This window comes from Delphinus delphis, chromosome 4 (genome assembly GCF_949987515.2).
Source record: "Delphinus delphis chromosome 4, mDelDel1.2, whole genome shotgun sequence".
NCBI classification, from domain to species: domain Eukaryota; kingdom Metazoa; phylum Chordata; class Mammalia; order Artiodactyla; family Delphinidae; genus Delphinus; species Delphinus delphis.
Genome location: NC_082686.1, coordinates 47357196 through 47383120, shown reverse-complemented (window position 1 = coordinate 47383120; position 25925 = coordinate 47357196). Strand labels below are relative to the sequence as shown.

The window sequence follows — 25925 nt, the reverse complement described above, 5'->3', positions numbered from 1 at the left end:
TACAGCAGAAGTTTGTTGACACTGCCATAGGATGTCTTTCTCTTGGGAGGCAGTGAGGCAAATATACTTAAGCTTGACCTCCCTGTCCAGTTAGCCTTGGAAAGGAAATAGAGCCTAGTCTTACTTTTCAGTAAGGGTGGAAGGGAAGAGTAAAAAAAAATTGGCATAGGAGACAGGAGACATGGGTCTCAGATTTTGTTTTTATGGTGGTTCTAAACAATTATGTACTCAACTTCCCTAGTCCTATAAAATGGCTACACCCTGGTTGCGTTCAGTTTCTTTCTTCTTTCTTCTTTTTTTTCAAAGAAGTTCTCTTTTCAAACAGGCTTTTATTTATTTACTTATTTAAATTAATTAATTAATTTTTTGGCTGCGTTGGGTCTTCCTTGCTGCACGTGGGCTTGCTCTAGTTGCTGTGAGCGGGAGCTACTCTTTGTTGCGGTGCATGGGCTTCTCATTGCGGTGGCTTCTCTTGTTGCAGAGCACAGGCTCTAGGTGCACAGGCTTCAGTAGTTGTGGTTCGCAGGCTCTAGAGCACAGGCTCAGTAGTTGTAGTGCACGGGCTTTGTTGCTCCGTGGCATGCGGGATCTTCCTGGACCAGGGCTCAAACCTGTGTCCCCTGCACCGGCAGGCGGATTCTTAACGACTGTGCCACCAGGGAAGCCCTCTTTCTTCTTCTTCTTTTTTTTTTTTATACAGCAGGTCAGTTTCTTTTGTTTGAAAAAAAAAGTCAGTCTTTCACTGCCTTATTGGATTACCGTGATAATATGTGAAATACTACCCGCATCTCCTCCTTATTCTATTTCCCAAATCAATCCAGGGTCAGTGGAAGCAAAGGGAATAAGGTATTCCCAGAGGACTACAGGATGGAAGTTTAAAACCCAGTTTTAAACCTATGGAGATGAGCCCCCAGTGTGACCACATATCTACAACAATGAATAATTCACCCTGGTCTCTATAATGGCAGTACTTAGGGCATATGAAACTGAATCACTTGTTTTCTGGAAATTCCGTATTATAAGTATGACTGTTAACTACATAGTCTGAGAATGTCGATATTTGGGGAAATACCTTCTAAATTATAGCAGAAAAAAATAAGATCTAAAGCAGAAAAAAATAAGATCTAAAAATAAGATCTAAAGAGATGGTGATGGGATGGACAGAGACACTTTTATATTCAGAATAGAGCAGTATGCAGAAATCTGTATATTCACACAGATACTATCAGATGGCAAATACATTTCTAACCAGAGTTCCTAGCTCATGCATTTTCTACTGCAAAGGGAAATTCCTAAGCCAAGACTAGGTTATACAGTTGCACAGTAATAATTTTATCATAATCTATTTTAAAAATAATTTTTACCTTATTGGATTATGAAATAACTAAAACTTTTTACCATTCCAAGTCCTTGCTGTAGGGTAGGAAAGGTGTTTGATTTCATTGCCATAGATCTCCATTTTGCTAACTATACAGCTGATTTATATTTGTGTGGTAGAAGAAAATTAGCAGTTATTGGATACTGGTCTAATGTAGAAGGTTAAATTAGTTATGGGTACAATGATTACTCATCATTTAAAGTGGTGAACAGAGCTTGGAGTCTTGGCTAGCTTTTTGGTCACACTGCATTACTAAATCACTTTGGAACAGGTGCTCTCAAAGGGAAAGCAGGTTCTAAGAAAAGGCTAGAGTGAACGAGACATGCATGAATAAGAATGAACAATGATTTTTGTAAGTTGGGAGGACAAATAATTACTACAAAATGATTAAAATCACCTAAACTCATTAAAATTAGAGTTGGAAAAGCTCTTAGAGGACTTTAAGCCCAAGTTTCCTTCCTGGAAAGTCAACACACATGTCAGGTAGCCATTGTCCAGGTTCTGCCTCATCATTTCTGGTGGCAGTCAACTTCCCTTCCTCATCCATACCAACTCACTCCATTTTGGTACAACTCCAGTAATTACACAGTCAAAAATGCACAAGAAAGTAGATAAAAGAATACTGAGATAGAAAACAGGAGTTCCAAATTCCAACTCCAGCCTACATTAACTCTAGTTGTGTGACACTGAGAAAGTTTTTGGTGCTCTCTGGGCGTCAGTTTCCTAACTGTAAAATAGGGTCTTTTCCAGTTCTGAATTTCTCTGTATCTATAATGTCCATCTCATGCTATGGAAATGAAAATCAGTTGTGAGAAAGCTACAAAGACCTGTAGATTTTCTCCTTACATTTCTTATTTATGTCACACCTGGGCTGCCTCTGTATATTCCAACACTTTCTAAACTTCATCCTAACACTTGGTCTTTACCTCAGCTTTCCAGATTACGTAGCTTGATTTTGCTTTGACTGTTGATATCTCAACGTGACCAGGACTCAGAATTTGCCCTTTTATAGTCACTCAATAACAAAGACTGAGCTACAAAACCCACCTTGTGGCTCAGTTTGGCTTGCAGAATTCTGAAGTTAAAAAACAAAACAAAACAAAACCCAAACCAAACAAACAAAGGAAAAAACCCTGAGAAATATTTTACTGTTCTTACACATAACTAAAAAAATTCTTAAATCTTCAATAGAATGTTAGGAAGCTGCTCAATATTTGATTTGACTCTTTTTTATGATGAGAGCATATAGGCTGGAATAAACTTTGAGCTCAAGGAAATGCTGTATCTTTTATAAAAATGACAATGTACATTTGGTACAGTCTAAGTATATATCGAATTTTTTAGAAGCAAAAATGCTATATATTTTAATGTGATAGTAACTTGGCAAAGGTTGCAAATGCAACAGAAAAATGAATGACTATTTAGCATTTTATTTATGTAACTAAAGTGGATACAGTTAAAAAGACTGAATGTGCCTGGGGAACCTTCCTTTACTAAGCAATCGTTATAACCTAAATCTACAGTGTTACATAACTAAAACAAAGTTTATTTTTTGTACAAATAAATACATTTAGTTATTTAAGTAAGATATTTAAAAATTAACTTTAATATCTTAGTTATAAATGTGAAAATAAACAATTTTTTTTTTACCTAATTAAGTCCAAAACCAATTTTTTTTTTTTTAAATGAAAGGAATGGAGTCTAGGTGATAAAATGACTGCTAACAATTGACTGACTTGTTTGAAAAACATCATCAGGATATAAATATGTCACACTTCACTAAAAAGTTGCATTAAAGAAATTACCCTTATGAATAGTTCACAGTAATGAGTTCTGAGTCGTCTCACTGGGCCGAACAATAACATTGAAACTCCTTACCATGGCCTGCAAGATGTGATCTTGCCTGCCTCTCCAGCATCTTTTCCTATCACTTTTCTCCTTCACGTCGTACTCTAGTTTCACTTGATCTCTTCCAAAGCATCGAACTTTTTTCTGCCTAAGTGTCTTTATATATGATTTTCCCTCTGTTCATAGTGCTCTTCCTTTTAATCATTGCTTGTCGAACTCTAAACTCTGTGTTGTGAAAAAGCAAGTAAAATTGTTCAAATGCTTCCTGCCTTCAGAGGTTTGGAAGCTCACACAGGAAGCTGAACTAATTCACTTAACATTCTCTAGATTCTAAACAGCGGTGCATCAGGAAAGACAGTGTTGAGGCATGAAATATAAACATGCATTAAAGTTCAGCAGGGGAGGATACCATGAGCAGGGATGGAGTGGAAGAGCTCTTCTGTTGTTTCCTGAGCAGCGCAGGTGTCATGATGCAGTCACGAAGTCTGTCCCCAAGCTACTAGGTGCAGCTGAAGAAGTGCTCACTCTTCTTCTTGACCCTGGGTCAAAGGGGGTGTAGGCTGGGTTTGGCCCACTGAAGAGATTTGTTTGGCGTGAAGTTGAAAAACATTTTTTGTTTTTTTTTTTTAAGATTCATTTATTCATCAAACATTTACTGAGTATCTACTATGTGTGAGGCACATTTCTTAAATGCTAAGTATATAGCAGGGAATGAACACACAAAAACATACAAAGTCCCTACGCTTTTGGAACCTATATTCTAATGTGGAAGACAGGTAATAAACAAGAAAAAAATGTAGTATATTAGATCATGATATGTGCTAAAAAACAAAGCCAAGAGGGAAGTGGAAGGGTGTGTGTATGTGCGTGTGCGGCTACAAGTTTAGATAGTGTGGCCAAGGAAGGCCTCATGGAGAAGGTGACATTTGAGAAAAGGTAAGGGATGAATGGGTCATGGAAATACCCAGGAAAGAGCATTCCAGGCAAGGGAACAGCAAGGGTGAAGGTCATGAGCTGGTGTATTTGAGGAACAGGAGGCCACTGTGGCTGCACAGATGCGGTCAGAGAGCCTCACGGGGGCACTGGGAGGCTTCTGGCTTTCACTCTGAGTGAGATGGGAAGCTGGAGGGTTGTGAGCAGAGGAGCAACATGATCTGACTTGTGTTTCAATAAATAGATCCCTCCAGCTGTAAGAGAGAAAGCATGGAAGGAAAACCAGTTGGGAGGCTGCTGCAGTAATCCTGGGGAAAGATGATGGTGGTTTGGGCTACAGTAGTGCAACAGGAAATCACTAACAAGTGATCAGATTCTGCATATATTTTGAGGGTAGAGCCAACAGGATTTCCAGATGGATTAGATGTGGGGTTTGAAAGGAAGAGAGGAGTCAAGGACAACTCCAAAATTTCTGGCTTGAGCAAGTGGAAGAAAGGAGTTGCCAACATTTAAAATCAGAAGATTTAATAATCCACACTTCCATCTTCTCTCAAAACACTAGAAGATGTGGTCAATTATATATCTGCATTTTTCACAAGACAAAAATCAGCTGGAGCTGGGAAGCAGCTGTCCCCTGGAGAGAGGACACTGGCCCTCTGGTGCACTACAGGTCTCACTCCCTGTTGTCTTAAACCTGGCCTTTTGTATAAACAGCTGTTTGGACCTGCCTGACTGCTGCAGGCAGCTTGGGTTTGGGACCCCTGCCCAAAGTTCTCTCATAACTCCACTGTCATAAAAACACAATATAAACTTTCCCATAATTGTGACTGAAGAAAGTGAAGTTTTGACAAAGTATTTATTTAAAAACAGGGTATAAACAGGACATCTCTTATTCTAGTTTCCCCCTCCATAGTAATTTGACAGCAAGCTGGGACAGAGGTCTACCCTCTGTCACTCTTCTCAGTGAAAAGAGAAGCTCCTTGAAGAAAACCCTCTTCCGCATATTCCAACTTCAAGTCTAAATCCCACTCGCTTGACAGTCTATGTCCCCAGTGCCCAGGAGTGAGGTATAGTTCTGAACCATACCAGGTGGAGTACCACATCTCACTATACCTGTGATTTCTAAATAAGCATGCTCTGAGGCCTAGGTTGGGTCAGAGGGGTATTGGCTCCAGGCTGGTGCTATCACCAACAAGCCTAGCGACCGGCAAATTACTTATCTTCTCTGAGCTTCTTTTGCTCATCAACAAAGAACAGAGGTGGACCACAGTAGGGCTTCTCCAACTCTAACATATGTATGAATCCCCTGCTGCAGATGGTTATTCAGCTTCACTTACATGAGGGTCACTGGCTTAGAATAAAGTGCCTGGTAACAAAGTCTCTGTGGAAGACCTGATATGTTTCCCTTTAGCAAATAAAACTAATGTGAACCCAAATGTCTTGTTTTGCTTTGTTTATCAGGAAGCTCAGAGCTAAATGCAATGTTCAATAATAACAAAAACAATTAACTCAGGGATTTGAGTACAACATTTTCCCCCTTCCTTCATATTCATCCTAATGGTTGTGATTTTATTTTTATCTGCTCAGTTGTAAATATATTTTGACTCTAGGCAACATCAAATCTTTCCAGATAGGGAGTGGGGCAGGAGGGAAGCACTGGAAGGAAGGGGCGGGGCAAAGGAAAGTGATTAAAAAAAATCTTTCCTACTTGATATTAGAAAAGTCAGCATTTAGGGTTTGTGAAAGAGATCAAATAATATAAACCTTATTGTCCTGCCTCAACCCCAAAGCAGTTTTGTCTCACAAAAGCAGCCATGAACAGTACAGGGCTGTAGACTGTTGAGGAGGATAAGTCCTACCAGGAAAATTCTTCAACGCAGCCTCTCTCTCTCTTACCTAATTATGATCATTTAGACATACAAATGATAAATCTCATGACCTGGATTAACTCCCCATAATAAAGAAGGATCATTTTTGATATCAAGGAGCATTTAAAGAAAAACATGTGCTAATCAATAACTCAAAAACCATGGGTAAAATAAGCATCAAGACAGATACTTTGTGGTAATAAATCAAAGCCCACTTTATAAACTTGCATTCAGCCAGCAGCCAGATAAGTACAATGAAGGGCTAGGATATCAATCCTCCTCTGGTGTCACAGGAAAACCCTGGCCTGGGAGTTAGGACACCCAGCTTGGTTTCCACCTAGTTTCATGACCTTGGGTAAGTCCTGTAACCAGCCCAGGTCTCATCTGTAAAATGAAGAGAATGTGGAGAGGACAGATTCAGAAGTTCTCACACCTTAGAGCTCCACTTACCCCATTTTGTCCCTTTGTTTAACTCAGGAGCAAGCCCACACATACTGAATGCTGGAGGCCAGAAGGCTATTCTCCAGTGAGCCCCCTGCAACTTCTTCCAACTGTTTAAGAATTGTGTTTGCTCCTAAACCTGTTAATATCTTTTGGACTTGAAATTATAATTACATAAATTTAATCAAATATTATGTAAGTCAATGAAATATCACAGTGACAGGCAGGAATTGTTTTCTACGCAAAGTACACTGAATAGTTAGAGAAGACCTGATAAAGGCAAATCACTTAAAATGGCTATCAAGGCAGGTATAGGTCAGACAATTCTAAAAGAATGGACAACAAATTGTAAAAATCTAGGATTCCTTCTAAAGTCTTTTTCTACTTTAACAAAATTGAAATAGGAAACCATAGAAAATGCAATCATTAAGGTATAATTAATGCAAGAAAATGTTAGGAAATTATAATCAGCAGATCTATTGATGTAATCAAAGAAAAGGCCTTGGCCCTACATCAAGGTTTCTATTACAATGGGAAAAGGAATAAGAACCACAGTGAAATGTTACAGAGGCCTCTTGCTCTTATTTAAAACCAGATGCGGTAGGCAACAATGACACTGAAACAGCTTTCCAGGAAGTGGCTAGGGAGGGAGAGGGAAAGTGGAGGATGGGGTTAGGGTTGTGGGAGGGAGGGGCAGACAGACACACAGACACTACTTTTGACAGTCTGGCATGTCCTTGAATCCACTTCTGCAGAGAGTCATAGGTTCATGTCGACTAAGTTCCCAAGTAAGGATTTTTTTAACTACTAGAGCTAGTAGCTAAACTCTGCCCCTGCCTTCTCAGTTTTTTAAAAATATATATATTTGATAAATTAATGAGTAATAATGTTTGTTGAATTTACCTGGGCAATGGGCATTGAGAACAAGAACCCAGGATGCTTTGGTTTTATAAGAGTAAGGCATGCAGAGTGTGAGTAGTCCTAGGTAGAAATAATAGTATTCAAAAGCAAGACCAGCCTATAATTTTCTGCAGCACACCATGACATCATGGTTTATATGAGGCCAACTCCATAAATCAAGCTTTACCTAATTACAGAGTCTTCTGCAGATCTACATTATTAGAGCAAATAATTAAAACTGCCTAGGCAATAATACAAGCCAGATCTGTTTACAAAAATGTTCTTTTCCCCCCAAAAAACTTAGTCTCACTACCACTTACAGATCTTTCACATTTAGTAAATTATAGACTTAGAGCATTTCTTTTAGTCTGACTTCACTTTCAAGGAATTCTTCAATTAACTTTACGTTGCTTTAAGCTGTTCATCCAACGAGAAAACAATCTGTGGTTTCTGACTCCTTTGCATGCCAATGGCTGCCATCCATGTTTGACTTTCAGACACACTGTCTCTTGAGAACCAGGCTCTGTTTACATAAAACCAGCCAGTTGTCATAGCATTTTGACAAGCACTATAGAAAAACAAGGAACAGTACTCCATAGTGGCTAAACTGGGAGAATTACCACTGCAATGGTGACTGCACTGGGGGCACACATGATATCCACACCCAACCACCTGGCCTGAGCCAGAAGGTAACACATACTCCACTTTCAACTGTGAACTTTCCATTTTCAGGCTCCATCTCTTTACCATCAATTCCTTCTTGTCCCTTCCCCTCTCTTCCTAAATGGCTAAAACACCAGCCACACCATGGAAAGGTGTGGCTCTTCTAACAACAGACAAAAATGCCAGTGGAAATCTAGGAAGCAAGAGATTGCACTGCCATTCCAATGGTTACAATGCATCTAGTGTCAGATCTTTAGCCAAATACAGTGTAATTAAAAAAACATGAGCTCAGAGGTGGGACCTTAGTCTCAAACTTTGAACTTTCTCAGACTCAGGTATAGCACCTCAGTTTTCTTTGCTTCTTAAGGCTCACTCACTGATGTTTTTAAAGAAGTACAAATAATAATTGGGCAGTGGAAAATAACCATGGGGACAAATGATGAAAACAAATGATTATCACAAGAAAAATGATCCTTTGGTTTTCTACCTGTTAGAGCTGAGTCAGGCAGAATGGAATCTCTCTCACTTTCCTTTCCCCTGGGTCTGGCCAGTTTCTAGGTGTCCCTCACCTATGTCTGTCCTATAGAAACACCTGTGAAGCCAACAGAATAATAAACTGGAGTGATGTTTTGAAGGACTCTTGAATATTCAGGCTCAATACAAGATGTACATGAGATTTTTTTCCCCCAAAATCATGCTCAATGCTGTTCCTGTAACAGGATGTGCAACTGTTGAAACTGCAGGCCTTTGCAAAGCAATAGAATGAACACTCTGGCAAAGCCAGACCATAACAAGCATGCAGGCAGAGGTGGAGGAACAAGAATGAATGCACAGGCCAGGTGAAGGCCAAGGGCTGATAGTGGACTTGGCACTAGTTCAACATGGGCTGGCAATGGATGGGAGGACCTATGGAAGGTCTACTCTTTTCTTCAGAATAGAACAGTACCTTGACCCCCTCTTAATGTTACTGCTTCTACACCCGAATTAAGACCTGTAGGATTTCTGAGATACCCAAAGTTATTCTAATACCATTCTTTCCCCCTGGTTTTCCCTCGCCATTTTTATTTAAAATTCCCATGTGAATTTTTAAGTGTTTTTTAAAATTAATTTTTATTGGAGTATAGTTGCTTTACAATGCTGTGTTAGTTCTTGCTGTATAGCAAAGTGAATCAGTCATACATATACATATATCCTCTCTTTTTTGGATTTTCTTCCCATTTAGGGCACCATGGACCACTGAGTAGAGTTCCTTGTGCTATACAGTAGGTTCTTGTTAGTTATCTATTTTATACATAGCAGTGTATATGTAGCAGTCTCAATCTCCCAGTTCATCTCACCCTACCCTTCCCCCCCTTGGTAACCACAAGTTTGTTCTCTACATCTGTGTCTCTGTTTCTGCTTCGCAAATAAGTTGATCTCTACCGTTTTTCTAGATTTGACATATAAGCAATATTTTACAATATTGTTTTTCTCTTTCTGACTTACTTCACTCTGTATGACAATCTCTAGGTCCATCCATGTCTCTGCAAATGGCACTATTTCGTTCCTTTTAATGGCTGAGTAATATTCCACTGTCTATATGTACCACATCTTCTTTATCCATTCCTCTGTCGATGGACATTTAGGTAAAAATCCCCATGTGAATTTTATTATGTTTTGTTTCCAAGCTATTACAACTTCTTTATAGAAAAAGAGGATGGGTATAACTATGTCTGTCTCATGTCTGCTCTCTTTCTCTCTCTCTCCCTCTGAAAAACAAACACAGATACACACACACACACACACACAGAGCTAGCATCCAAGCTATTCTTCCTTCTCCATTGAAAAGATAAGTGTTTTCTGGACAGCTGCATGTAAAAGAATGAAATTAGAACACTCCCTAACACCATACACAAAAATAAACTCAAAATGGATTAAAGAACTAAATGTAAGGCCAGACACTAACAAACTCTTAGAGGAAAACATAGGCAGAACACTCTATGACATAAATCATATGACAGCAAGATCCTTTTTGACCCACCTCCTAGAGAAATGGAAATAAAAACAAAAAAAAAAAACAAATGGGACCTAATGAAACTTAAAAGCTTTTGCACAGCAAAGGAAACCATAAACAAGACGAAATGACAACCCTCAGAATGGGAGAAAATATTTGCAAATGAAGCAGCTGACAAAGGATTAATCTCCAAAATTTACAAGCAGCTCATGCAGCTCAACATCAAAAAAACAAACAACCCAATCCAAAAATGGGCAGAAGACCAAAATAGACATTTCTCCAAAGAAGATATACAGACTGCCAACAAACACATGAAAGAATGCTCAACATCATTAATCATTAGAGAAATGGAAATAAAAACTACAATGAGATATCATCTCACACCGGTCAGAATGGCCATCATCAAAAAAATCTACAAACAATAAATTCTGGAGAGGGTGTGAAGAAAAGGGAACCCTCATACGCTGTTGGTGGGAACGTAAATTGATACAGCCACTATGGAGAACAGTATGGAGGTTCCTTAAAAAGCTAAAAATAGAACTACCATATGACCCAGCAATCCCACTACTGGGCATATACCCTGAGAAAACCATAATTCAAAGAGTCATGTACCACAATGTTCATTGCAGCTCTATTAACAATAGCTAGGATCTGGAAGCAACCTAAGTGTCCATCGACAGATGAATGGATAAAGAAGATGTGGCACATATATACAATGGAATATTACTCAGCCATAAAAAGAAACGAAACTGAGTTATTTGTAGTGAGGTGGATGGACCTAGAGTCTGTCATACAGAGTGAAGTAAGTCACAAAGAGAAAAACAAATACTGTATGCTAACACATCTAAAAAAAAAAAACAGTCATGAAGAACCTAGGGGCAGGACGGGAATAAAGACACAGATCTACTAGAGAATGGACTTGAGGACACGGGGAGGGGGAAGGGTAAGCTGTGACAAAGTGAGAGAGTGGCATGGACATATATACACTATCAAATGTAAAATAGATAGCTAGTGGGAAGCAGCCACATAGCACAGGGAGATCAGCTCAGTGCTTTGTGACCAGCTAGAAGGGTGGAATAGGGAGGGTGGGAAGGAGGGAGATGCAAGAGGGAAGAGATATAGGGATATATATATAACTGATTCACTTTGTTATAAAGCAGAAACTAACACACCATTGTAAAGCAATTATACTCCAAAAAAAATGTAAAAAATAAAACCCAAAACACCCCCCCCAAAAAAAACCCCAATGCAGCCAAAATAAATAAATAAATTTATTAAAAAAAAAAAAAAAAGATAAGAGTTTTGGGCACTTCCTGCTGGTCCAGTGGTTAAGATTCCACGCTCCCAATGCAGGAGGCATGGGTTTGATCCCTGGTCAGGGAACTAAGATCCCACACGCTGCATGAAAGTTTTATAAAATACCAGAAATTTTTTCTTTAACTTGCAAATCATTGTGTCTATAGAATTATGTTTATGTCTGTTCTGAGATTTTAAAAACACAAACCAAAGATACCTGTTATAAAATATACTGATTTGTTCAAAGCATTGCTTTATGGACTGCCAGCCCTTTTCTAAAATGGGGTCATAATGCAGATCTTGGCTTCAAAGAGCTCAAGATAACTCCTCTCCTGCCTCTTTGTTCTCTCTAATACTTAGATTCTCCAAATAAAACAAAATGTTATAGGAATTTTCTCTGCAGTGAGGCAGTCCTGAAGTTTGGAAAAGGGTTCCTTTTCTCTTGAAGTTTTTTGCCTAATCCTGTGCTCCATTAGCTTACTTCTTGAAGTAAAGGTGGTAAAGATGCCTAACTTGGAAGGAAAAAATGAACCAAGAGGGATATAGTTGAGGGTATAAAAACATTAATTCTGGGCTTCCCTGGTGGCGCAGTGGTTGAGAGTCCGCCTGCCGATGCAGGGGACACGGGTTCGTGCCCCGGTCCGGGAGGATCCCACATGCGGAGCGGCTGGGCCCGTGAGCCATGGCCGCTGAGCCTGCGCGTCCGGAGCCTGTGCTCCGCAATGGGAGAGGCCACAACAGTGAGAGGCCCGCATAACGCAAAAAAACAACAACAACAACAACAAAAAACATTAAATCTTACTTCTTAGAAACGCCAAAGAATGAACTTACTATGTATAAGGAGAACTCCAGGGTGTGTCACCAGAAACTCAAGTACTTTTGACAGTTTTGTTCGATTCCTAGAAAAGCCGTGGCAAAGGGATGACTGTGTTCTCAAGCTCTAGGTGAGAGAAGCGAGCTGGGGAGTTCTGCATTGGGATCTGAGGTCTAGGTAATCAACAGGCCTTGAAAAGTAGAGCCTATTGACACAAATAAAACCCTAAATTATTCATTACCTTCTAATAAAATATCTCTTAGTAAATAGCAACATGTTTAGTGGCTTGGTAAGTTTTAAATTAAATCATTAAAAGTAAACATGTTGGGCTTCCCTGGTGGCGCAGTGGTTGAGAGTCCGCCTGCTGATGCAGGGGACACGGGTTCGTGCCCCGGTCCGGGAAGATCCCACATGTCGCGGAGCGGGTGGGCCCGTGAGCCATGGCCACTGAGCCTGCGCGTCCGGAGCCTGTGCTCCGCAACGGGAGAGGCCACAACAGTGAGAGGCCCGCGTACCGCCAAAAAAAAAAAAAAAAAAGTAAACATGTTCAAAACACTTTAAAACTATGTGAAAAAAAATGTTATCAGTTACTATTCATTTTCAACCTGATGTTCCTTTTGGTGGGAGTCAGGTGAGAGGTTCCTTCCTTCTAATTATATCTTTATGTGTTTTAGGCTTTGGCAAAAAATACCACCCCATCTGCAGCTCTCAAAAGAAGAATGGCCAAAACAATGTTGGGCCTCATGTACTCTATCTCAGGCCTTCAAAATACCCAGAGCTTAATAAATCAATTCCGTTTCTCTGCTGATGGCATCTAACTTCCTTTGGAAATTCAGGGACTAAGGAGAAAATATTCTGGCTTTCTAGTGTAAACTTGTACAGATTTTGAACTTACAGCTTCTGGCTATAAACTTGTCTTCTACCAAGAAGCCACAGTACTGGACCGTAAGTGAGATAATCCAGCTTTTAGAAGATCTGCAAATGATTTACTTAAAGAATAGCAAAGTGAATTGCAAAGAATTATCTAAGAGCAAATAAAATAAATGAAGATACACTGTTTTTAAAAGGTTGCATGGGGAAATGAAGACATCATAGCCACATAATTTTAGAAAATAAAATTACAAGGTACATGATATGCTAGCAAAGTTCTCGATTATAGTAAGGCTTTCCAGGAAATAAGAAAACTTGTATGGCTATTACCCAGGGTGATTACTGAATCAAAGATATTACTCAGAAAGTAAAATTGCACATAATACATAGACATTTCAAGCCAGTTTCCTTGTGCCACATTCCCCCTACCCTTAATCTCATACTAGCCACTTCCTCTAACTGAAAAAAAAACCACTGTAGCTTTCTGGAATTCACCCATAAATTCCAAGTGAATTAAAAAAAAAAATGAAAATAAGCCATAAAGTCAGATGACAATATGATGAAAATTCTCTTACTCTTTAATGTTGCAATAACAGCTTGAAAGAAAGATTATACTCCTACAGAATGTAAATGATGCTCTTACACAAACACCCATCAGCTTACCTTTATATCATTTAAAGAGAAGAATTTTAAATAAAAAAGGGGTGGAAAGATAGTCAAACGTTACACTTAAATCTAGAAATAATTTTAGAGAAAGAACTTTTCATCTTTAAGTAGACCACAATACCACAAATTAACTTTAAATGGCAGGTAATCCAATATTTCTCAGGTTTCTTTATTAACTAACTCTTCAGAGAAGATCTTAGTATACATGTTGCTGGTAACACAAAGTACATACGGAGGAATTTCATTCTTTGGTTACTATGGTGCTTCTTGCTCTCATATGGTAAGGTGGGTGCCAGGTAGATCTGAGCACATAAAGAGGACAGAGGGTTAAAGAGGATAAAAAGGTGTTGAAAGGATGCGATGAGCTAACAGTTACTAATAATGGGAGCGATAACTGCAGTACAGGTATGATTAACGTATGTTAAAGCCTCATCTAGCTTTACTGCTCCTATCGATATCAGAGCCTCAGAAACCTTTTGCTGATCTAACATGTTAGTTGTTTCAGCTCTGTATAATGTACAGACTTAGTTGTTCTCTTCTCTTAGTTGCACTTGCTTCATTTTCAGCTTAACTGGTAATCAGAGCCATAAAAATTTTAAAATATTTTGTAAATACTGTTTTTTAATGATAGACATTTTCAGGACACATAATTTTGACAGAGGAGAATATCAAAATGAACTTGCTATAGAAGCCTATTTTAAAAATTAAAGTATATTTGATTTATAATATTATGTTCATTTCACATGTACGGCATAGTAATTCAGTATTTTTGTATATTATACTCCATTATAAGTTATTATAAGATAATAGTTATAATTCCTTGTGCTAAAAAGTATATCCTTGTTGCTTATCTTTTTTATACACAGTAGTCTGTATCTGTTAATCCCCTGCCTCTAATTTGTCTCTCCTCCTATAAGTCTTTAAGAATACACACAGACACACATACACACTCACAAACTGTGAATTTGAAAAATGAACACAAATTCATTTAAAGGTCTCCACTGTAGCTTAAAATTAAACCAAATCTCAGGTAAATATGAAATGGTTCATAAGGAAGCTGTGGACTATAATTAGATGAGGACACTCAGATTAATGTTTTAGACACAACTAATTCTCACTTGGTTATTGGATAACAAAGATCGAGGTGTTGTAAAACCTGAATCTGTTCCTAGAAGCACTGTTAAGAAAGGGAATAAAGGAAATGTGTGCTTCATAAATTTAGAGCAACATTTCACACAGAACAACTAAAGAGATTCAAGAAATAAGTAAAAGGATAAAATGGAGCCTTGGGCAGCCACAGTCTACAAATTTCATGGACTTTACATATTAAAGAGCCTCTTAGTGTGCTCTTAATTTATATGCATATGTGCATGAATGGTTATTTTAGCTTCACGCTCACAGAAGATTAGAAGTATCACATTAGGGAAGAAGGTTCAGAGAGGTACCCTCACAGGAGTCTGCCAGTCTTCCTAGCCAGGAAATCAGAGAGCTATAAAAAGCTGGCCCAGTAGCCCCAAAACACAGCAATCAGAAGCTGTATAGTACAGTGGTAAAAAGACCTATGTATCCAAAAGAGCCTGAGAGGACCATCACACATAGGAGGTGCTAAATAAACACATGCTGAAAAGAAGTATCCTGAATGATGACCTTGAGTCATCAAAAAAAGTTTAAATATGGTTAGCATATGTTCTTTTAAGGCAAATAAACGGAAATATTTTAGAAAATATTTTCATCTAAACCAGTTAAAATAATATATATATATACTTAAAGGTCTCTCAATGTGGTTGACATTATTTTACATTTATGATACCTCCCCTCATTTATCAGATACTTCATGAGTGACTACTGTGTACCTGGCAGTATGACAATGGTCACAGGTACAAAATGAGCAAAAGCAGACAGTCCCTAAATTCATGGGGCTTCAGCCCAGTCAAGGCAAATAGATGGGAACACTGAGGCACAGGGCATTTAAGAGCCAATTTCTCTTCTGTAATGTCAGTCATAGCTGTAGCAATTTTTACTTCAATAATCTCAGCATTCAGTTTCAAGGACCATGAGAATCCTAGAAGCAATGAACTTGAGATTGAGAATATTTTAAAAATATTTTTTCAACTGTTTAGAAAGAACTAATTTTAGAAAAGAAACAAAAAGAATATGGTCATTCCATTTTCTATTAAATTTAATTTTAAATATTTTCTATACTTTATCTAATAAAATTTATTGACCTTGAAATAGGACTGCTGTCAGAATATGCCTAGTGGATACAGAAATCAATTTACCACTGGTGTCTTAGTCTTGATAGCAACTCATTTTGTAAATATCAGCCACATATGTCTGCCTTTTGTGATGGCAGTTTAGCTGAGCTGAAACTGAATTGAGTGTATGAGATTTGGCATTGGGTGGGGAATCTGAATTATTCCTTAAGCATCAGAACTTCTCCCAGTCTTCACAGTATTAGGAAGGATTCTTACCTCCAGATGCTCCTACCCATTACTGAGTGACATATTCCTTTAAAGCCTTCTAATTTTCTCTAAAGTTACAAGATACTACACTAGAATGCTGAAATTTTCTCTGGATGACCAGTTTCTTTGGAGATACAAAGAATATTTTGTTTAGTTTTGGGCTTTTGATGTCATTAATGAGAAACTAGAGATTCTCAGGAAAGAAAAACAGCATTGAAATTAATTTATTTTTATACAAATCATATCTAGCAGACCTCGTGTATGGTTGACAAGAGAGTAATTCTACCAATCTCCTTTCTAATAAAAGGACCAGAAAGAACTTTTGGATATTTTATCCTTTTGGAATATGGAAGACAGATGAAGGTGTTAAAAATCCAACTCAGTATAGAATCAACCAATATTTTGGTTTTTTTAAATTGTTTTTTGAATACTTTGAGTTAAAGGATACTGTTCGTTCCTGCTCCCCATTTACCATTCCCCTCACAAAGGTTTTCAAAAGAAATCTAATTTAGGTGAATGATTACTGGTATGGGAATAATCAGAATCTCTGTATGAGAAAGCATCTACACAATATCATATGTTACCACACATAAGGTAGCTGTGACTAAAATGGGAAGTTCTCTTTATTAAAAAAAAAACACTCCAATATTAAAATATTCAAACTTGCATTTAAAAGTCTAATGTAAATATATATGTATCCATCCATTCATTCAACCAAAACATGGTGCTTTGCAGAGCATAAATGGTCATCACCCTATGTGTTCTGGGATCTGTGGGGTGAGACCTATCCCTGGGTAGAGATGGGGTAGCCTTCTGATCTAGAAGGAACTTTGCTTCGACCACGAAACTTTTAAAATAGAATGTCAATGTCATCCTCATATGCCAATGTTCCATGGTCTCAAAAGGATTTATAACTACTAATCACCAGTTATTAAGGTTAAAAAATTAAAACTGAGGAGAGGGAAGAAATAATAGACCAGTAGAGTGAAAGGAATATGGCACCCAACTGGTTCTCCGGGTATTTAAAGTTCTATCTTTTTATCAAGTTAATCTTTAGAAGAAAACATACAAAAAATTCCCAGTCAAGAAGCACTGGGAAAGTCATAATGCTGGGAATGGGGTTTTTAGGCTCTGGTTGTTTGTTACTCAATAGATCAACATGTACCTAGTTCTACAGAAAGAAAAACCTTCCCCCAAGGGAAAAAGAACTGCTAGGATTCATGACCCACCTACCTTTGCAGAAGGTGTACCAAATACAGACATCCATCTTATGAGTGAAAAGATCCAGAACATCAAGGAGAAGTCATTTGATATTATGACGTGCCCCTCTGTCCCTATCATTATGCTCACTTTTGGAGGCTTCAATCTTCTATTATTATGGACTATAAGCTCTGGTACCATCTCTGCGCCACAGACTCCTGGCTTTATACTTCTAAATTTATATATTTTGTTTCTTCTATTTAAAAACTATCTTTTACAATGAACAAATTCTGAAGACTGAAAACACTGATCCAAAAGAAAAGCTCTCTGATGATACAGAACTCTTTTCTCAAGATGTATTGTCCATCAACATTTTGAGGAATATCAGATTTTCACCAAATACATCAGGAAGCCACTGCTCTAAACTTGGTTGGAGTTTTTGAAGTAAGCCCAATCCTTTCTAAATACAACTAAATATAATAACTCTTCCCTACCAGAGGGCAGACAGCAGAAGCAAGAAGAACTACAATTCTGCAGCCTGTGGAAGGAAAACCACATTCACAGAAAGACAGACAAAATGAAAAGGCAGAGGACTATGTACCAGATGAAGGAACAAGATAAAACCTCAGAAAAACAACTAAATGAAGTGGAGATAGGCAACCTTCCAGAAAAAGAATTCCAAATAATAATAGTGAACATGATCTAGGCCCTTGGGAAAAGAATGGAGGCAAAGATCGAGAAGATGCAAGAAATGTTTAACAAAGACCTAGAAGAATTAAAGAACAAACACCTAGAAGAACTAAAGAAAAAACAAACAGAGATGAACAATACAATAACTGAAATTAAAAATACACTAGAAGGAATCAATGGCAGAATAACTGAGGCAGAAGAATGGATAAGTGACCTGGAAGACAGAATGGTGGAACTCACTGCCGTGGAACAGAATAAAGAAAAAAGAATGAAAAGAAATGAAGACAGCCTAAGAGACCTCTGGGACAACATTAAATGCAACAACATTTGCATTATACAGGTCCCTGAAGGAGAAGAGAGAGAGAAAGGACCCGAGAAAATATTTGAAGAGATTATAGTCGAAAACTTCTTAACATGGGAAAGGAAATGAAATAGCCACCCAAGTCCAGAAAGCACAGAGAGTCCCAGGCAGGATAAACCCAAGGAGAAACATGCTGAGACACACAGTAATCAAATTGACAAAAATTAAAGACAAAGAAAAATTATTGAAAGAAGCAAGGGGAAAATGACAAACAACATACAAGGGAACTCCCATAAGGTTAACAGCTGACTTCTCAACAGAAACTCTACAAGCCAGAAGGGAGTGGCACGATTTATTTAAAGTGATGAAAGGGAAGAACCTACAACCAAGATTACTCTACCCAGCAAGGATCTCATTCAGATTCGATGGAGAAATCAAAAGCTTTACAGACAAGCAAAAGCTGAGAGAACTCAGCACCATCAGACCAGCTCTACAACAAATGCTAAAGGAACTTCTCTAAGACAGAAACACAAGAGAAGAAAAGGACCTACAAAAACAAACCCATCACAATTAAGAAAATGGCAATAGTAACATATATATCAATAATTACCATAAACGTGAATGAATTAAATGCTCCAACCAAAAGACACAGGCTTGCTGAATGGATGGAAAAACAAGACCCATATATATGCTGTCTAGAAGAGACACACTTCAGACCTAAGGACACATACAGACTGAAAGTGAGGGGATGGAAAAAGATACTCCATGCAAATGGAAAACGAAAGAAAGCTGGAGTAGCAATACTCATATCAGATAAAATAGACTTTAAAATAAAGAATGTTATAAGAGACAAGGAAGGACACTACATAATGATCAAGGGATCAATCCAAGAAGAAGATATAACAATTATAAATATATATGAACCCAACAGAGGAGCACCTCAATACATAAGGCAACTGTTAACAGCAATAAACGAGGAAATTGACAGTAACACAATCATAGTGGAGAACTTTAACAACCTCACCTACACCAATGGACAGATCATCCAGACAGAAAATTAATAAGGAAACACAAGCTTTAAATGATACAATAGAGCAGATAGATTTAATTGATATTTATAGGACATTCCATCCAAAAACAGCAGATTACACTTTCTTCTCAAGTGCTCACAGAACATACTCCAGGATAGATCACATCGTGGGTGACAAATGAAGCCTCGGTAAATTTAAGAAAACTGAAATCATATCCAGCATCTTTTCCAACTGCAATGCTATGAGATTAGAAATCAATTACAGGGAAAAAACTGTAAAAATCACAAACACATGGAGGCTACACAATACATTACTAAATAACCAAGAGATCACTGAAGAAACCAAAGAAGAAATAAAAAAATACCTAGAGACAAATGACAATGAAAACACAATGATCCAAAACCTATGGGATGCAGCAAAAGCAGTTCTAAGAGGCAAGTTTATAGCAATACAAGCCTACCTCAAGAAACAAGAAAAATCTCAAATAAACAACCTAAACTTAAACCTAAAGGGACTAGAGAAAGACGAAAAAACAAAACCTGAAGTTAGTAGAAGGAAATAAATCATAAAGATCAGAGAAGAAATAAATGAAATAGAAACAAAGAAAATAGCAAAGGTCAATAAAACTAAAAGCTGGTTCTTTGAGAAGATAAACAAGATTGATAAACCTTTAGCCAGACTCACCAAGAAAAAGATAAAAAAAGATTGATAAACCTTTAGCCAGACTCATCAAGAAAAAGAGGGAGAGGACTCAAATCAATAAAATTAGAAATGAAAAAGGAGAACTTGCAACGGACACCGCAGAAATACAAAGCATCCTAAGAGACTACTACAAGCAACTCTATGCCAATAAAATGGACAACCTGGTAGAAACAGACAAATTCTTCGAAAGGTATAACCTTCCAAGACTGAACCAGGCAGAAAGAGAAAATAGAACAGACCAATCACAAGTAATGAAATTGAAACTGTGATTAAAAGTCTTCCAACAAACAAAGCCCAGGACCATGGCTTCACAGGTTAATTCTATCAAACGTTTAGGGAAGAGCTAACACCCATCCTTCTCAAACTCTTCCAAAAAACTGCAAAGGAAGGAACACTCCCAAACTCATTCTATGAGGCCACCATCACCCTGATACCGAAACAAGACAGAGATACTACAAAAACCGAAAATTACCGACCAATATCAATGATGAATATGGATGCAAAAATCCTTAACAAAATATTAGCAAACAGAATCCAACAACACATTAAAAGGATCTTATATCATAATCAAGTGGGATTTATCCCATGGATGCAAGAATTCTTCAATATATGCAAATCAATCAATGTGATACACCATATTAACAAATTGAAGAATTAAAAACCATATGATCATCTCAATAGATGCAGAAAAAGCTTTTGACAAAATTCAACACCCATTTATGATAAAAACTCTCCAGAAAGTGGTCATAGAGGGAACCTAACCTACCTCAACATAATAAAGGCCATATATGACAAACCCACAGCAAAAATCATTCTCAATGGTGAAAAACTGAAAGCATTTCGTCTAAGATCAGGAACAAGACAAGGAGGTCCACTCTCACCACTATTACTTAACATAGTTTTGGAAGTCCTAGCCACGGCACTCAGGGAAGAAAAAGAAATAAAAGGAATACAAATTGGAAAAGAAGAAGCAAAACTGTCACTATTTGCAGATGACGTGATACTATACAAAGAGAATTCTAAAGATGCCACCAGAAAACTACTAGAGCTAATCAATGAATTTGGTAAAGTTGCAGGATACAAAATTAATGCACAGAAATCTCCTGCATTCCTATACACTAATGATGAGAAATCTGAGAGAGAAATGAAGGAAACACTCCCATTTACCATTGCAACAAAAAGAATAAAATATCTAGGAATAAACCTACCTAGGGAGACAAAAGACCTGTATGCAGAAAAGTATAAGACATTGATGAAAGAAATCAAAGATGACACAAACAGATGGAGAGATATACCATGTTCTTGGATTGGAAGAATCAATATTGTGAAAATGACTATATGACCCAAAGCAACCTACAGATTCAATGCAATCCATATGAAATTACCAGTGGCATTTTTTTTACAGAAGTAGAACAAAAAATCTTAAAATTTGTATGGAGACACAGAAGACCCCGAATAGCCAAAGTGGTCTTGAGGGTAAAAAACGGAGATAGAGGAATCAGGGTCTCTGACTTCAGACTATACTATAAAGCTACAGTAATCAAGACAATATGGTACTGGCACAAAAACAGAAATATAGATCAATGGAACAGGATAGAAAGCCCAGAGATAAACCCACACACCTATGGTCAACTAATCTATGAAAAAGGAGGCAAGGATATACAATGGAGAAAAGACAGTCTCTTCAATAAGTGGTGCTGGGAAAACTGGACAGGTACATGTAAAAGTATGAGATTAGATCACTCCCTAACACCATACCCAAAAATAAACTCAAAGTGGATTAGAGACCTAAATGTAAGGCCAGATACTATAAAACTCTTAGAGGAAAACATAGGCAGAATGGTCTAGGACATAAAGCACAGCAAGATTCTTTTGACCCACCTCCTAGAGAAATGGAATTAAAAACATAAACAAACAAATGGGACCTAATGAAACGTAAAACCTTTTGCAAAGCAAAGGATCCTACAAACAAGATGAAAAGACAACCCTCAGAATGGGAGAAAATATTTGCAAATGAATTAACGGACAAAGGATTAATCTCTAAAATATATAAACAGCTCATGCAGCTCAATATTAAAAAAACATACAACCCAATGAAAAAATAGGCAGAAGACCTAAATAGACATTTCTCCAAAGAAGACATACAGATGGCCAAGAAGCATATGAGAATCTGCTCAACATCACTAATTATTAGAGAAATGCAAATCAAAACTACAATGAGGTATCACCTCACACAGTTAGAATGGGCACCATCAGAAAATCTACAAACAATAAATGCTGGAGAAGGTGTGGGGAAAAGGGAACCCTCTTGCACTGTTGGTGGGAATGTAAATTGATACAACCACTATGGAGAACAGTATGGAGGTTCCTTAAAAAACTAAAAATAGAATTACCATATGACCCAGCAATCCCACTACTGGCCATATACCCAGAGAAAACCATAATATAAAAAGACGCATGCACTCTAATGTTCACTGCAGCAATATTTACAATAGCCAGGGCATGGAAGCAACCTAAATGCCCACTGACAGATGAATGGATAAAGAAGATGTGGTACATATATACAATGGAATATTACTCAGCCATAAAAAGGAATGGAATTGGGTCATATGCAGAGACGTGGATGGATCTAGAGACTGTCATATAGAGTGAAGTACGTCGGAAAGAGAAAAACAAATATCGTATATTAACGCATATATGTGGAACCTAGAAAAATGGTACAAATGAACCAGTTTGCAGGGCAGAAATAGAGACACAGATGCAGAGAACAAACGTATGGACACCAAGCGGGGGAATTGGCGGGATGGTTGGTGGTGGGATGAATTGGGAGATTGGGATTGACATACATACACTAATATGTATGAAATAGATAACTAATAAGAACCTGCTTTATAGAAAATAAATAAAATAAAATTCAAAAATTCAAACCAAAACAAAACATAAACCAAAAAAAACTCTTCCACTTCCTGAAGTTCTAATAAGCAAAATTGATGGAAATAAAGAGGTAGGTTTCTTTCAATAGTTTTTTTTTTTTTTTGTACAGAGAAATATATTTATTTATATGACATTTCCCTTGTTTCCTAGACCTTCTCTCTCTCTCCCTCTCTCTCTCTGGCTCTGGCTCTGGCTCTCTCTCTCTCTCATATTTTTTGTCTTCAAGACAGAGCATACTCTGGAGGTCAATGTTGTGGGAAAATACAAACTGAGAAATCAGAAAAACCAAAGTTTATATCATTTGATAAAAATAGTAATAATACTTTACCAAATGGAAAACTCCATCAAATGAAATGTCACTCCAATCAGACGACTTACCTAAAAACAAGAGTGTTAGAAGAAAGTGAGAACTTAGTATTATATTCAACCCTCAATAGACTAGATTTCAAAAGACATGGCAGGTATCTTAAATTGATGGACTATCCAAAACGAACAAACTACACCAGGTCAGGAAACACTAATTTCTTCAGAAATGGTAATTAATGTTAGAAAGGAAATAGCAAACAGGGAGCAAAGGCAATGAAGAACGGAAGTGGTATCTACTTTCAAATCACTTGACTCTCATATATATTTTAAGAGGCCAGTTTTGAAAATGTGGACACATATGCATATAAAGGCCATGGCTAAACTGTGGCCATATATGCATGTTACTTTCTCTCCCAAGACCTCTGGTTACTGTCTTAAAGAGAGACTGCCCAAAGCTGCAAACTTTCAAATAATTTCACCTCATATGACTAAAGAAAAAGGTGCCACTGTATCAAGTGCTACTGTAATTTCCTCTGTTGATTTTCCTTCGCCCTTAACACTTAGATGTTTTGGCTCTTTGCTTTTTTTTTTCCAAAGTGAACACTGATGTTCATGAAAGGTGCCAGATTAACAACCAGGGGAAATTAAGAGCTTGCTCTATCAAGAGAAAAGCCTCAGTGTAGTGGAGGTGATGAAAGTTTCCCCTATACTGTGCTTGCCTATGTATGTTAGCTCTGACCCATGGTCACCCCAGCTCTCCAGTTTTCACGGTCCATTAATGCCTTTGATTACTCACACTGCTAACAGGGGCAGGCAATCTTGTTCCTGCTTTTAATGCTATCATTATTATTACCACTACTGTGATCTCAAACTTCCTCAGAGAAATTATGTCGGAATTTATATTAGCCATTATTTTGTTTCAGGACAACAGGAAAATAAAATGAACTGAAGATAAATCTTATATTATTAAGTAATATTGCAGGTTTGGTTCAAAGCCATTAATTTCTTCAAACAGGAGGCAAAATCTTGAGGGGTCAAATTGAAACAGGCCCTGCTACATTCAGTCACCTGCACCCAATCTGAATTCCCATTCAGGGACATTCTAATATTTAACGGCCACACATCTTTTATTTTTCTTTTGAGTCTACCATAAACCAGTCAACTTTATTATTCATTAGCAACTATGTAAAGGTGGGGTGGATGTTGAGGCTAAAACTATTATCTATGAGATCTGGAAATCACTGTCAGTCAAACAGAGAAAAAGATCTCTTTCTTGTATTTATAGGTAGGTGTTCCAGGTTTCTGAATTGTCTGAGTATTTTGTAAGTACTGATCATTAATTAATCTCTCCTATATCCAGGGATCTATGAAATCATTTTGCTTCATCTAGTCAGTTATCCAACAACTATTTCATGTTGGCACTTTCTGTTCTATGCCGGTTCTTCATGCAAAATATAAGGGCCAGAGCAAGACAATAATGCTTTTCCTATCTAGATTTTATAACAATAAGGGAAACAAAGCCAACAAACACGTGCAAAATATTAACGTAACAATGAAGTAATACACTGAATGCTGCTGACTAATAGACCAATAATTACTTGGTAATTATTTGAAATGATCACAGTATTAATCCCACAGTTTTTCCCTGTCTTTGCCTTTTTGTTAAAGACCAAATTCTCTGTAGAGTATCCATTTTGACATGGCTAGCTTTTTCTATAATTTATAATCTCTAGAAGAGGTGGAGAATGAGAATTGCAGGGCACCAATGACTACAGCAAACACACAGTAACAATTAGATGAAGGGTGCCCTAACTGCATCTCATACGGAAGTCTTGGAAAATTTTTAGTTTGGGAACTTTGACTGTTTTTTCCTTTGCCATGCACAGACTTTATCAAGTGAGTCCTTACAGTATTAAAACATTTGGCACTAGCTCAAGTCTATGCTATTGCTGGCAAGGGATCTAACTGGGAAAGAGGGGTGGAGTAGTTACCTTTATCAGGAAAGACCTTAACTTTATGGAAAAGCTCTTTCCTCCCCACTGCTTAAGTAGCTTTACTGAAAGACTTAAACCCAGATGTGAGAAGAGAGATTATCTCCAAGAGCAGCAGCAATTTATTGTAATTATGTTAGTACAAAGATTAGGAAGGTGGAAAATATTATGCTAACTTAGCAGATGAGAAGGGCAACGCCCTGTATATAGGTCCCATGGCAAGGTTGTGCTAGGAAAATCAACTCTAACCCCTAAGTCCCAAGGAGGCCTCAGTTTCCCAAATTGCAAGAAAATCAGAACCTAACTACTTATAAAAGCAATAAACCCATGGTATGTAAATAACGAGTAGGTAGGAGGCCATGAGAATCTGCTCACCAACAGATATCAACCTATATCTGCCACTATTCCCCCAGTGGCCACCTCTTGCCAACTTCCTGTTGCCACCAGACAACTAATACATCTATCCCAATGATTCCTGTCAGCCCTATATAACAAGTCATAACAGTGGCAGTCAAAGTAACAAGGTCCGTTATGCCTGTACGACACTCTAGCTCCCCTCGGTGAAGCACCTGTCTGATTTAAAGCACTTTGGAGGTTGGCCTTGTAACTAGAACAAAATCTGTATACATTCTGGACCA

The 25925-nt window shown here is 37.7% G+C and overlaps 1 protein-coding gene across 3 annotated transcripts in view; it reads right to left on the bottom strand.

Annotated features, from left to right (window-relative positions):
- CMSS1 (cms1 ribosomal small subunit homolog) overlaps positions 1 to 25925 on the bottom strand; it is a 383527-nt gene that overhangs the window by 150079 nt on the left and 207523 nt on the right. The window contains exon 2 of one of the 3 annotated variants that reach the window (XM_060010538.1): positions 23319 to 23368. The exons of the other annotated variants lie outside the window; for them this stretch is intronic. The gene's annotated coding sequence lies outside the window, so the exon portion shown is untranslated. The remainder of the gene's footprint in view (positions 1 to 23318; positions 23369 to 25925) is intronic. 3 annotated transcript variants of the gene reach the window in all.